A 12,881-nucleotide genomic window follows, 5' to 3' on the forward strand; every position below is an offset into this window, starting at 1 on the left:
TCAATACATGACCCAATTTTGAAAGTAGGAACCCGGTCACCCTTACAAGTCATGTATAGTCGGAAGTCGTCAGCATACAACATATAAATTAAAGACCATGACGGGTTATAATGTTCTCCAAATGTACTGTATACAAACTGAATAAAACTGGCACGAGGAACACGAAAGGCCAAAGGAGTTGCCTTTGACATGATCGACCCGACACACACCCACTGCGTCCCCCCATCGTAAATATGAACTAAACCCTTTATGGAATACCAAACCAATGACCTAAAAGTAAAGACATGTTGATTATTTGACTAGTAGCTGGAGCCACCTGCTCTACACACTAACCGAGCAAATCATTTCGAGTTGGGTCAATCATGCAGGGTGGCAATGACAATGTGGAATTGAGTTAGGACACAAATTCAATAGATACCAGTAAATGAACCAAACTTGGGACTCAAGATTTGAGTATCTGAGGGTGCAATTCAAAGCTAAATGTTCACGAATATCCTTAATGTTTGATTTAACAAAAGTCTGCAAAAGCATCTGGTAATAGTGAGATGTCAATGTTTGGGAGAGGACTTGTTGTAGCTTTCGTTGTGCCAACAATGTCCTCTCTTACACGAGAAAATGTATTTTGGTCAGCTTTTTTCGATACGGTCTCGATGATAGGCAGCCTTAGCATTCAATCTTCTACCATAGGCAGCGCAAGCCTCTTTGTAAATTTTCCTTGCGAACAGTGAGAAGAGAACTTATCCACTTTCTCGCAAGTCGATGTAGATGACAACTTGCGCTGAGTTTCCTTGATTTTCGAGTGATTCTGGATGTAGATGGAACGGAGACAAAAGTTTTCAAATGTAAAGATCGGAAGGTAGAAGGCAGTCACTGGCGATTTGAGAGATGTAACGATCAGAAGCCCTTTTGACGATGAGATCTAAAGTATGGCCCCTGTCATGCGTTGGTACTTGGACATGCTGCTCTAATCATAGAAGATGTAGAGGTTCGATGAACTTTGAATCATTATGTTCGCCAGAGTCGTCGACATGCATGTAAAAGTCACCTACAATAAATAGATGACCCTTAGTACGAATGATATTTTCCTTAAAGGATGAAAACCACTCAAGGAAATCCAGCACGATCCGCGCAGTGAATATTTGAGACAAACTGACAAACGTATATTATCTATTTTCATGCAAGGTGTAATATTTAGAAGGTAAATTTAGATTTCTTGTAATATCAATAATAACTTCTTAATTCGTTATTCAATCGGCAGCGAACAATTCCTGTCCCTCCAATATGTATCAATGTACGAGTGGCGAATGTATCCATCCAAGTGACTTATGCGATGATTCTGTCACTTGTTACGGGGCCAACAATGGTCCTTCTTGTGGTAAGAGAAAATTTACGTTCCACGTTGCTTATTCCACAGTATGTATTTTTTTTTTATCAACTCTTCAATTTATTTTTTTAAAGTTTATCAATAGTATAGCCGTCACAGTGGTCCTTTATTTGGGCCACTCAGACTTAGATTTAAATGTTCTGTCTTTTCCGAGAAAATTAGGTATACCAAATAAAATGCATTGTTACGAACAAGGAAAATATTGAAATAAGACGAGGAAGTGAGGCAAAATGACGAAGAGAGAGTTGGAGTAAGACTAGTAAAAATGAAAGAATGTAAAATTTGTTTTAAAACAATTGCTTTATATTGTATTGTATTGTATTGTATTGCATTGCATTGTATTGTATTGTACTGTATTGCATTGCATTGTATTGTATTGTACTGTATTGCACTGTGTTGTATTGTATTGTATTATATTGTATTGCATTGAATATATTGTAATGTATTGTAACATATTTTGGAATTGTATTGAAGTGGGTGTTTTTATGGCTTAAATGTTATTTTGTAGACAATGAAACCTTCATTAGATTTGAATGCGACGATGATGAGCAGATAGCATTTACAAAATATTGTGATTTCCATCAAGATTGTAATGATGGTTCTGATGAGACATCCTGTGGTAAGTTATATGATTTATAATTTATATATAGCATATGTACATATAGCTTTGCATATGTATGTATGTATGTATGTATGTATGTATGTATGTATGTATGTATGTATGTATGTATGTATGTCTGTCTGTCTGTCTGTGTTTGTCTGTTTGCCTCTAACTATCTGAGGTCTATTTATGGGTGGGTTATAATGAAGTAAGCCATTTTATGTTTGAATATCCATATCTTGTGCTGGCGACTCGAACGTCGAACAACAACAACAACAACAACAACAACAACAACAACAACAACAACAACAACAACAACAACAACAACAACATAATTGGAATACATGAAAGAAATCACATGCATACGAGTGCACTGTCTTACTCTTTCAAACAACATTATATCTGCCTTCTTGTATTTGGTATTTGAATCAACTTTGTTTCAGGTGTGCATTTCATGATTTGGATATTTTCATGAAGAGTAATACGATGCAATAGTAAAGCAAATGCGAAAATATTTACCACTATGACCCTGTCTATTCTTTTCATTATCGAGTAGATTTTTCATTTGGTAATGCAACAGAGAAGTTCAAGTGTTCAAATGGCAAAGGAATAGATATCAATGAACAATGTGATACAAAACCAGACTGTTCTGATGGATCGGATGAACTTAACTGTATAAACTTAGGTATTTGTGAATACACATACACACACCGTTAGATACATTGCCATGCCTATACCACTACAGAACTGAAGAAATTCAGTTTTGCTAAATATTTATTGTACAGTGCCAAGTGAAAAAGAGCATCGTCATTAGCAATTTTATGGAAGGAAATTATGTTTAAATGTTGCGTGATTCCAACATGATTTTGCGTATGCCAGATGTGGGTCATCCAGGGAATCAGACATTGTCGAATACAACTTGATTGAATGTATTTTTGTCCCTTCTGTTGTTTCACCTAAGTTTCTGTCCATACATGCATTAATTTTACGTCACTCTGAAAACACTCGTAGTTAATAGTTGGACATTGTACATCATCAAGTTTGTATTTTGACCAACTGCAAATGAATGTATTTCCAATAAAAAAATCCTGCTAATTTCAAACATAGTATAGTAAGACGTTACATAAGGAAAGTTATAATGAAACCCCACAAAAGAATTATTTGTACCTGCCTTAAGTATAATACTTGTCACATTCCGAGATTGCTGCCACAATTCGTACATGTACACGTATTGGTTGTATATTGGGGGGGGGGGGGTCTTCTATGAACTTGTTATATTTTGTAATGGTTGGAAACACGTATTGTCATGACGTTACTTGTAGTTTGTTTAGAATATGTAATTGCAATTTCCTTATTTTTGCATAATACATTTTATTACCAGAAATATGTAATGCGATAAAATGTCTTGACGGTACATGTATTGCACCTTCTCTTCGATGTGATGGAATCACTGACTGTGTTTATTGTGATTATGGGGAATCTGAAGATGAAGTTGGCTGTGGTAGGTTACTAAAGTTCGAAACATTGTCATTTCAGATTTCCCATCACTGTATAAAATACTTACACCAAATAATTGAATGTCATCCTACATTTGGACCATTGTCAATGCGTTATACTTTACTGAATGATTACATTACTGTTGTTGTACGTTCGGTACTTCTCTTAGTTTTATCAGACTAATTACCTTAGCTTCATCACACTAAATATTAAAAAAGTACAGAGAGTGACTGATAGAAACGTACCAATGTTCTTCCAATCTCCAGTATGATTCCAACACATAACAGGTAATGTATCGCCAAACGATAATGTACAAATTGTCATTGGCCATGATATATCAATGCAGTAGGCATGCAAAACTATTTAACTATTTATCGGTTATACTCAATACTCTTCAAATTAAAAAAAACATCGAGCCTTGTTCGTTTTCCTCTATACTTCTATTTCCATACACGGACATGTGATCATGTAGGAAAACATCCATTTGGCAAAACTAAATAGTGTAATTAGCAAAGGAATAGAACTGGGTCTTTGTAAAATGGAAAGATTATAATTTCAAGATAAAATCAAAATCGCTTCCTCATCAAAATAAATCTTTTCAAATTGACTTTCCAATATGTGATATTTCAACTGATACCCGACATATAAAAGTAAGATACACAATATAACAATGCTTTATATAAACTAACTGAAAAGCAATGTGTGATTTTATGGATATGACATCTTCTCGCAGTTAAGAGTAAGATTAGAGATGGGTCATGTGGCGATATGGAGATGAAATGTCGAAATGGTGTCTGTATTGATAAGAGACATTGGTGCCTATATGATATTGATCAATATGGTTATTCACCTGGATGTCGGGATGCCTCCAGTATCAATAATTGCAGTGAGTTGATGCAAAGTGTTTACACCCAGCCTTCCCATCCCTTCTTGCACACACTGCTAAGGAGTGGTACCAGCACCATTATTACATCTGTTCATGGATAGTATATAATATATATAATATTATGTGATAGCAGATTTGATTCATACCGGGAACAAATATGACATCCCATAGCTATATGACGCATGTTCATGTGACTATGTTTCATGGAATTATTGATTAGGAATTATGCCATATATCACAACAATTGCTCTTGATATTGGGTCTATTGCCAACATTAACCTTTGTTGCGTATGAATGGGTTAGTGCCAAAGGGCTTCTAACAATTTGAATGTTGTGCACGTGTGATTTCTGATCTTACAACAGCCAGCCCTCTACTCTGAAAAATAATAATTTGATAAGATAAGATCAGATCAGATCAGATGAGATCAGATCAGATGAGATCAGATAAGATAAGATAAGATAAGAATTTGAATTAAAGTTGGTTCAGAGTCCGAAAGGCCTAGTGAACAAAACAGGGTTTGTTATTTATTAACTATGACATATTTCTAAAAAGCCTGGATATTTTCTAATAATTTATGTTTCCTCTGGTGAAGACATGGCGGTAACGATATAATGGAAAAAAATCCATGTTGTAAATTTGACTTAGGACCATAGCGGCCTTACGCCGAAACACATTTTTTGGCCTTTTTCTGAAAATGACATTTTCGTCATTACTCCCTTTTCCCATATTGCAGACACTTTGCAATATCTTGTTCAATGCATACAAGTTTGGTATTCATGTCACTTTCTCCTGAATGGTTGCTTTATTTGTTGCTAAATCCCCATGTGTATAGTTACTGCTTTCCAATAACCATAAGCCATACAGACTTACATCAAGTACCTACTACTGATCCTACATCATTCATCCTCTTAGCACTCTAAAAAAAGATCAAGTTGAAGATTTTCTTCAAACGAGTATGTTCCTAGCGAATATACTCGACAAGCTTGGTTCTATACAAAATATTTTAACGTGACAGTAAGGCCACCTACCTTCTATAATTGAAACAACAAATGAGGCGTGTACAGCCAAATGCATATTCATGAACTTGTTGTCCTGTGTGCTTTCAGACAAGTTATGTCTCTCATGCATTTTATATCATTTCTTCGGAACAGGGGATTTTGTATGTCCAGCTTACACTTACAAATGTACTGAAAGTTATTGCATACCACTGCATAGACTGTGTAATGGAGTACCAGACTGTTTAGATGGTCAAGATGAAGACTCATACAGATGCTGTGAGTTTCTTGTTCACGATAAACCATGTTTACTATAACATTCTTCTCTCTTGCTCAGGGGATCTGTCAGTTATGACTGTTCCCTTCTATTGAAAATGAATGACTACTCTTTTGTTATCATACAGCAAAATAGTCGTACACCACGGCAGCATCGGAGTACAACACACATTAAAGTGATTTACAAAAGTTAAAAGAACATCAGCAAATACAATGTTATTTATTTATGCGCGTGTCACACATTTAATTATATTCTTTCTAACCGGTACTTTCTGCTAATTTATTACGCATGTAGTATGGTCGACGAGTATTCGTCTACAAGGGTCAAAGTGCGTACATTCTTGTTATTCACTACAATCTAAGTGTGTAAATTAATGTACCCTCCTTGTAATTCTGTCCTTAACATTTGGCCTATACACCTTGTTGTGATTTGCAGGGATCAAACAAGTATGAGTGCATTTTCATTAAACCAGCTCGAAGGAATCTGCTATCGTTTTAAACTTACTTTCCTTTCTCATTTTCCCATCAGCTGAATTCAAATGCCCCACTGGATCATACAAGTGCAGAAATAGTACAGTGTGTATAAGTCCAGCCTATGTATGTGACGGTACTCCGCACTGTATTAATGGAGATGATGAACTTTATTGCAGTGAGTAAATGTTTTCTATATTGTGTGACTGCCTGATGACTTGCTTATGGTTTGACATGTATATAATATTTGGTTTATATTCATTCATAGACACCAATTGTCCTGATGGATGCTCATGCATTGATCTTGAAATGGTCTGTCTAAATACGTCATTAACTACTTTTGATAGCCTGAATCAAGATCTAAGAAGCCTGTGAGTAACCAAAGTTATAGTCAATGTTTATTCATATAGTTCAATTCTGGTCGAAAGGTTACACCATGTATCTATATCTACTACTTATGAAGAATCACCTATGGCGGCACCTTAGATAGTTCATACAAAGCTCTTTCTATAAGAAATTAGCTCTAAACATTCATTAATGCATGTCCTATTATTTGGTTACATCTATTAAATTCTTTTCTTTGGCGTCCGCATGCGGGAAGGTTTGTTGGCAGACTTAAAGAAACTAGCAAATCGTATTCAAAACTGTCTTGGAGGGCGGTATTTCATACTATTAGCAAATGGAAAAATCGAAATATCTTCATAATAACTACACGTTATGTTGCTTAAGACTATGCAACATTGGATTTGGACATTTATATTTCATCAGTGTAGTTGATTTACGTGCAAACCGAAAATGAACCAACGCAGCAGAAAAGTTAAATGTGCTTAACTTGCTAGCATTTGGTTCTTTCTGTGTTAGTTTTTTTCCCTCTCTGCCTGGTACGTTTTGTGGAACGTCACGAACGACAAGCAAATTCTTTAATCGGTGGAGCACGAGAGAAAGCGAAATATATTGTAGTAAAAGTAATGGGTTTAATCTGTCAAAATGCAAAACTTGATATACACAAGTTCTATGTCTTAATCTTACAACAATAAGAAATGATGCTTCATGTGACATATGGCTTTGAATTTTATCATTCTTATTTTTATTCACAGGGTTGCTGTTAATTTACATTTGATAGGACATCTCACGAAATCAACATTTTATGGTTTTGGATACTTAGGTTATTTGTAAGTATATTTATTCAATTCGTTACAAACTTTCTGTAATTTAGATAGCGTGCCTCTAATATTGACAGAGTGTCTCTAATTTTAATCCAGAAACCAATTTTGAACAATGTACTGTTTGGAAATCACACTTACTTCATTATCTACAATCATATGTCATAATGGAATATTTTCAAATCCATTAATATCACATTAATTGTTGCTATCTTAATGAAACTACTAAATACCCCACCACACCAGCTACCTTTGGAACACAATATAACTTCCTTATAACATTTCAAGGAAAGAGTTATTGTTATAAACCATTCCAATAGCTGGCACTTTTTACCAGACGTTCAATGAGCCTCAGACACCTAAATGCTAAACAGTTATGCCATGAAGTATACTTGAAATATGGTATTTGCACCCAATCGTTACAGTTTGTTAGTGTGCAATTGCAACTGATACCCCATGTTTTCCTTGATTTATTTCATGTAGGTCATCATGTATTAAGAAGTCACTCACAATGTTCAACAGAGTTGCCTGGTAGTCGCTTACTTTATTTTATGTTTATAACTGATCTTTGCATTTCTTTTGCAGGAACCTTTCAGAAAATGGCCTAACACATCTATTTCCAGATATATTTCGAGGTCTACGAAATCTTCTATATCTGTAAGTGTTCAGAATGATCTATCATTTCGTATATTAAACGTGTTTAAATCTACCATTGCGTTCAGATATCTTCATCTAACTCATCTCAATTCTCCTTATCATCATTTAATTTGAAGGATTTTGTCAAACAACAGATTGGTTACAATATCACATCAGATTTTGAGTGGCATGGGAAGACTGAAGTTCCTGTGAGTATCTGAAACTGAGTTGATCTAAACAATTGTTATAAACGCATAAATGATTTCATGTGCGAGCAGCAGATAACGAGATCAACACATTGTACTATTCTAAAAGCGTCATAGTGCTTACATCCACTAAGCTGAACAGGTTACAGTTTGCTTGAAGTCAGCAAATGTTCTACTCACAAGATTGGCTTCACATGACTACGAACTACTTCCAAACAACGGGTTTCATAAGCTTGTCATATAATATTTAAAAGATTAGAATATAATAAGTGATGGTTTCACGACAGATATTCAACATTCTTTTTCAAAGACAATAGTTTGCAGCTCCTGGGAGTTGACCGCAAAACAACATTGTTTGAAAAGTCCGTTTCAATTCGTAAGATGCCTTACGCTTACTGTAATATAGGGTATTTTTCTTACACACTGAGCCATAGTATAGTTAATGAGCATGCATTTTGTGGCCATGTAAATGTACCATGTTATAGTAACATGTAGAAAGTAAGGAAGCTATAATGCTTCTTTGAAGTTTCGAATAAAATAAAGCGTGCCTGTGTAGTATTTTCAGTAGTATTCACGTATCATTATCATTATCAATGTAGAATTATTATTCTGACCGTGGAGAGCTGTATTACAAATAGATTTCTTCGAAATAGTTAGCGTTTATATGGGAATTATTAATCAATTTTGCTTTCCCCCGGCAGTGATCTCCAGAATAACAGAATTATGAATTTCGGGAAAGATGTGTTTTCCCAGTTAACGTCATTAGAAATATTGTGAGTGCGACTTTTAATACAGTAAATTTTTTGAGTACAGTCCACTTCACTGGAGTAACTGATTACACACTTATGTGTGTGTATGTGTATGTGTATGTGTATGCATGAGCGAGTGAGTCAGCCAGTGAGTGAGTGAGTGAGTGAGTGAGTGAGTGAGTGAGTGAGTGAGTGAATCTGTCTGTCTGTCTGTCTGTCTGTCTGTCTGTTTAGCTGTGTTTGTTTGTCTGTGTGTGTGTGTACAAATTAAAGAGAGACATGATTTTAAAGTTACAGCACTGGTGCGTTTGAGAATTAATCAAATATGAATAACTTGGTAGAATGAATAGGTAATAATTATAGTTCCTTTTTTTCTAACAGCAACGCAATGTCTATGTATTTATGTAACCGTTGGTGTGTGATAAACAAATTGGTGTGTGATATAATACAATTTACATAAACCAATATACATTTCTTATATATGTTATACTTCTCATATTGTTCTCACAGATATTCTGATGTGTATGCTCTATGTTGTGTAGCTGGTGTACAGGAGGGTAAACTTAAAAAGTGCCTACCTGAAGCGAACATATTCCGCTTTTGTACACCATTATTACCAAATACTAGTGTCCGTGTGATAGCATGGATCATCGGGTTGTCTTCAATCTTGTTGAATATATATTGCATAAGTCTGAGGTTGAGGGCAGCGATGCATGACAAACGAATGTCAACTGATTCATTCTTGATATTGTTTTTATCGATCACTGACATGTTAATGAGTATATACTTGGTATCCATATCAAGTGTAGCTTCGTACTTTGGTAGTGGATACATCACGAATGATGTACGTTGGCGTACAAGCATTGTGTGCAAATTTCTTGGAATCCTAGCTACTGTGTCTAGTCAGATGTCACTATTTGTTTTGACAGCAATGGCTTTGATTCGTTGTGTTGTTCTTACAAATCCTTTAAAACGGATACATGTCCCTCTTAAAACAGCCATTAGCATCATTGTAGTAGGGGTCATTTTTCACGTATTGTTTGCGGTTTTACCTGTTTCCTCAATCGAATACTTTGGGGATTATTTCTATGGCGATAATACTGTATGTTTACCGCTTCATTTACGGCATGATCGACCTCCAGGGTGGGAATACTCCTTTGTGATGTTCACCATTCTTGACATATGTTACATTGTTGGGATCTCAGTTTGCTACACCATCATTCTCATTCGGAAACGTAAGAGTGGTAGAGATAGCGGTGGTAGTGATCGCATATCACGAAATAAACACAAGGCCCTCGTCATGGTAATGCTTATAGTCGGCACTGATCTGCTCAGTTGGCTACCGATTATAATTGTTACTTTTGTCGGTGTAGCTGGTGTTCAGATGTCTGGCATCATATATGCTTGGTTTGCCGTTGTTGTTCTACCTCTGAATTCAATGATCAACCCCTTTCTTTATTCCTTCTCGATGGAAGAATTTAAGTTCATTAACATCAGACGACTGATAAGATTTTCGAAACGTTTGAAGAAGACGAAATCGGAAGACGGTAAATTGGAAAAGTTGTTTCTTTAGCTAAAAACGTTCACACCTACCATTATGTGAATCATGTATTCATTAAATCATAATGTCTAAATTGAGCTTTCTCCTGTTGACTGATATTTCTCATGTCTACATATGATTATGTCGATTACAATACACAAGATTGCCTTCAATTTGCAGCAATGACATCGTCTTTATATAGTTTGTAGATGTTTGTAATGTTTATTAAAGGGCATCGAGTATCGTGCTCCGTATTTTAAAAATGGAAAACCACAAATTGATAATTATTTTCGATTTCAGTGAAATTAAACTGTACACATGCACAAATGTTGTACAAACAATCGAATATAGGAAAGACTGAACGAAGATTTTAAAAAAAATGTGCGTTTCCGATAACCCGATCTACCTTAGTTAAAACTTCCAACCCTAAACATTTTTTAAATAATTTAAGCAAAACAACAGCAAATTCTTTGTCTTCTTGACCTTCATGCACAACTGTTTTCTTTCCCCAGTGATTTCTGTGCATATGTCATCAAGCTATCACAAGAAGGGTATTCTGACCCACATTTTGTTTGGTTGTGGGTGGAAGCAATATTTTACATAAATAAAAACAATTAAAAAGGGTAATTATTTAAATAAAATACAGACCTACCTACCCCGTTCTCTGAGGTCCTGTTATCGGAAACATATTCTTTTTGCCTTACCATACTCAGTATCTGTGTATGATAAAATTACACTGTTAATATTCTTAGGATTACCAAAGAAACTTAAACAACAGCAGATGCAAATGACGAGAGATGTACGTCTTGGCTGGCAAGCAATATTTAATGGTATGGATGAAAATAACATGCCCAGACTATCAGAATTTACAGATTGGGAATGCTTCAATGAAGATAGTGCAGCTCTAATCATACAAGATATATCAACTTGCGTTCATATCCTTCATGGGTCTGACTGCTACCATGGAAACATCGATACAAAACATGTTTCTATCGACTTCACAAATGTATGTTTAGATAGATATATTTCTTGAATAGCATGTTTTTGTAAAGTAATATATTTACCATCGCATTTGCATTTGACAGTTTTGGTTAAAAAAGCCTGGTGTTTTAATTAACTCTCTGGGATATCAACGGCACACATAGTCATTGATATACAGCATTCGAATTTTCTTCCATTTTAAAAGTTATATTTCAAACAATAATGAAATATTGAGGTCATTCTAAGAGACACTTGAATTGAAGGGCCTTATTACAGCCAATGTGAGAATTCGTTAAAAGCCCGATGTAGCCCTTTGAAAGCTATTTATATTCTTCAACAATTAATTATAGCATAATAATTAGTAAACATAAAGTGAATATATTTTGTATTAAAGAAAACTTATAAAATGAGCAAATGGAACCACCTTAATTTATCGATTTTTTCATTAATCATCTGTCACATACAGCCATACGTTCAGTTCATGGTACTGTTCTCCAAATCAATCTTAATGCTAAATAAATACAAATTCCAAATCATGCTCCAGTATAAATGTATATGCACTGAATTACAAATATACATATTTCACCCATCTATTTGATATTACTTTAACATAATTAACATATTTGTTTGACAGGATATCTGTTGCGGTGCCTTTCTAACGATAGATAAACTTCGTGGGAGACCTAAGGATAAGTCACCTGGTAAAGCAGGACGTCGTAAAGGTTGTGATAGTTCAAAGAAAGTGGCTATAACCAGAGACCCAAAAAGTGTCAAACAAAACGTCACAACTGGTTGTGCAGTAGACAAACCTGTGGCCAAATCTAAGAAAGACATCCAATGTGTGGAGAAAGAAAAAGAATCGTCAACTGCCGGACATCAAAATGTGCCTGAAAAATCTAAAACATAAGAGGACAACATGATATAATTTAGACTTCAAACAGGCATGAAGGTGATAAAAGGGTGACTCTGTAGGGGTGTTCATGTATACATTAGATATATGATTCCACGTAATCTTACTCGTTTCTTTGACCATTTTTAATGGCTAATCTAATTTCATATTAAATTTCATATTAACCTTGTTAACCTAGTTATTATATGATGTGTTTCTTGTAAAGTCACAGTACTTGAAACTGTTTAATTTCTTTTACTGAAGAAACTAATACTTATTGACTTTTAGTCAATCGTGGAATTTTCAGATAAAATGTAACTGTGCTCGATAATTCGCATTTCCTGACAAATTCTGTGAAGGTCAAGTATGTAATGCTAAGCTGTATGTTGATGTACTTGACTAACCCATGAACCTATTTAACAACATCAATATAGAATGATTATATTTCGGTCACTTAATAGTACGGATGGTGTCAATAGTAAATTCAATCATATTCGTATTTTTCTGTAGCTGTATAAACGTTAAATGAAAATAGTTTGATTTTTGGGTATAAGCCCTGATATTAGAACCCTCATGATTTCAGGCTGATGCTGTACTACTTATGGA

This window comes from Glandiceps talaboti, chromosome 3 (genome assembly GCF_964340395.1).
Source record: "Glandiceps talaboti chromosome 3, keGlaTala1.1, whole genome shotgun sequence".
In the NCBI taxonomy this organism is placed as follows: Eukaryota; Metazoa; Hemichordata; class Enteropneusta; family Spengelidae; genus Glandiceps; species Glandiceps talaboti.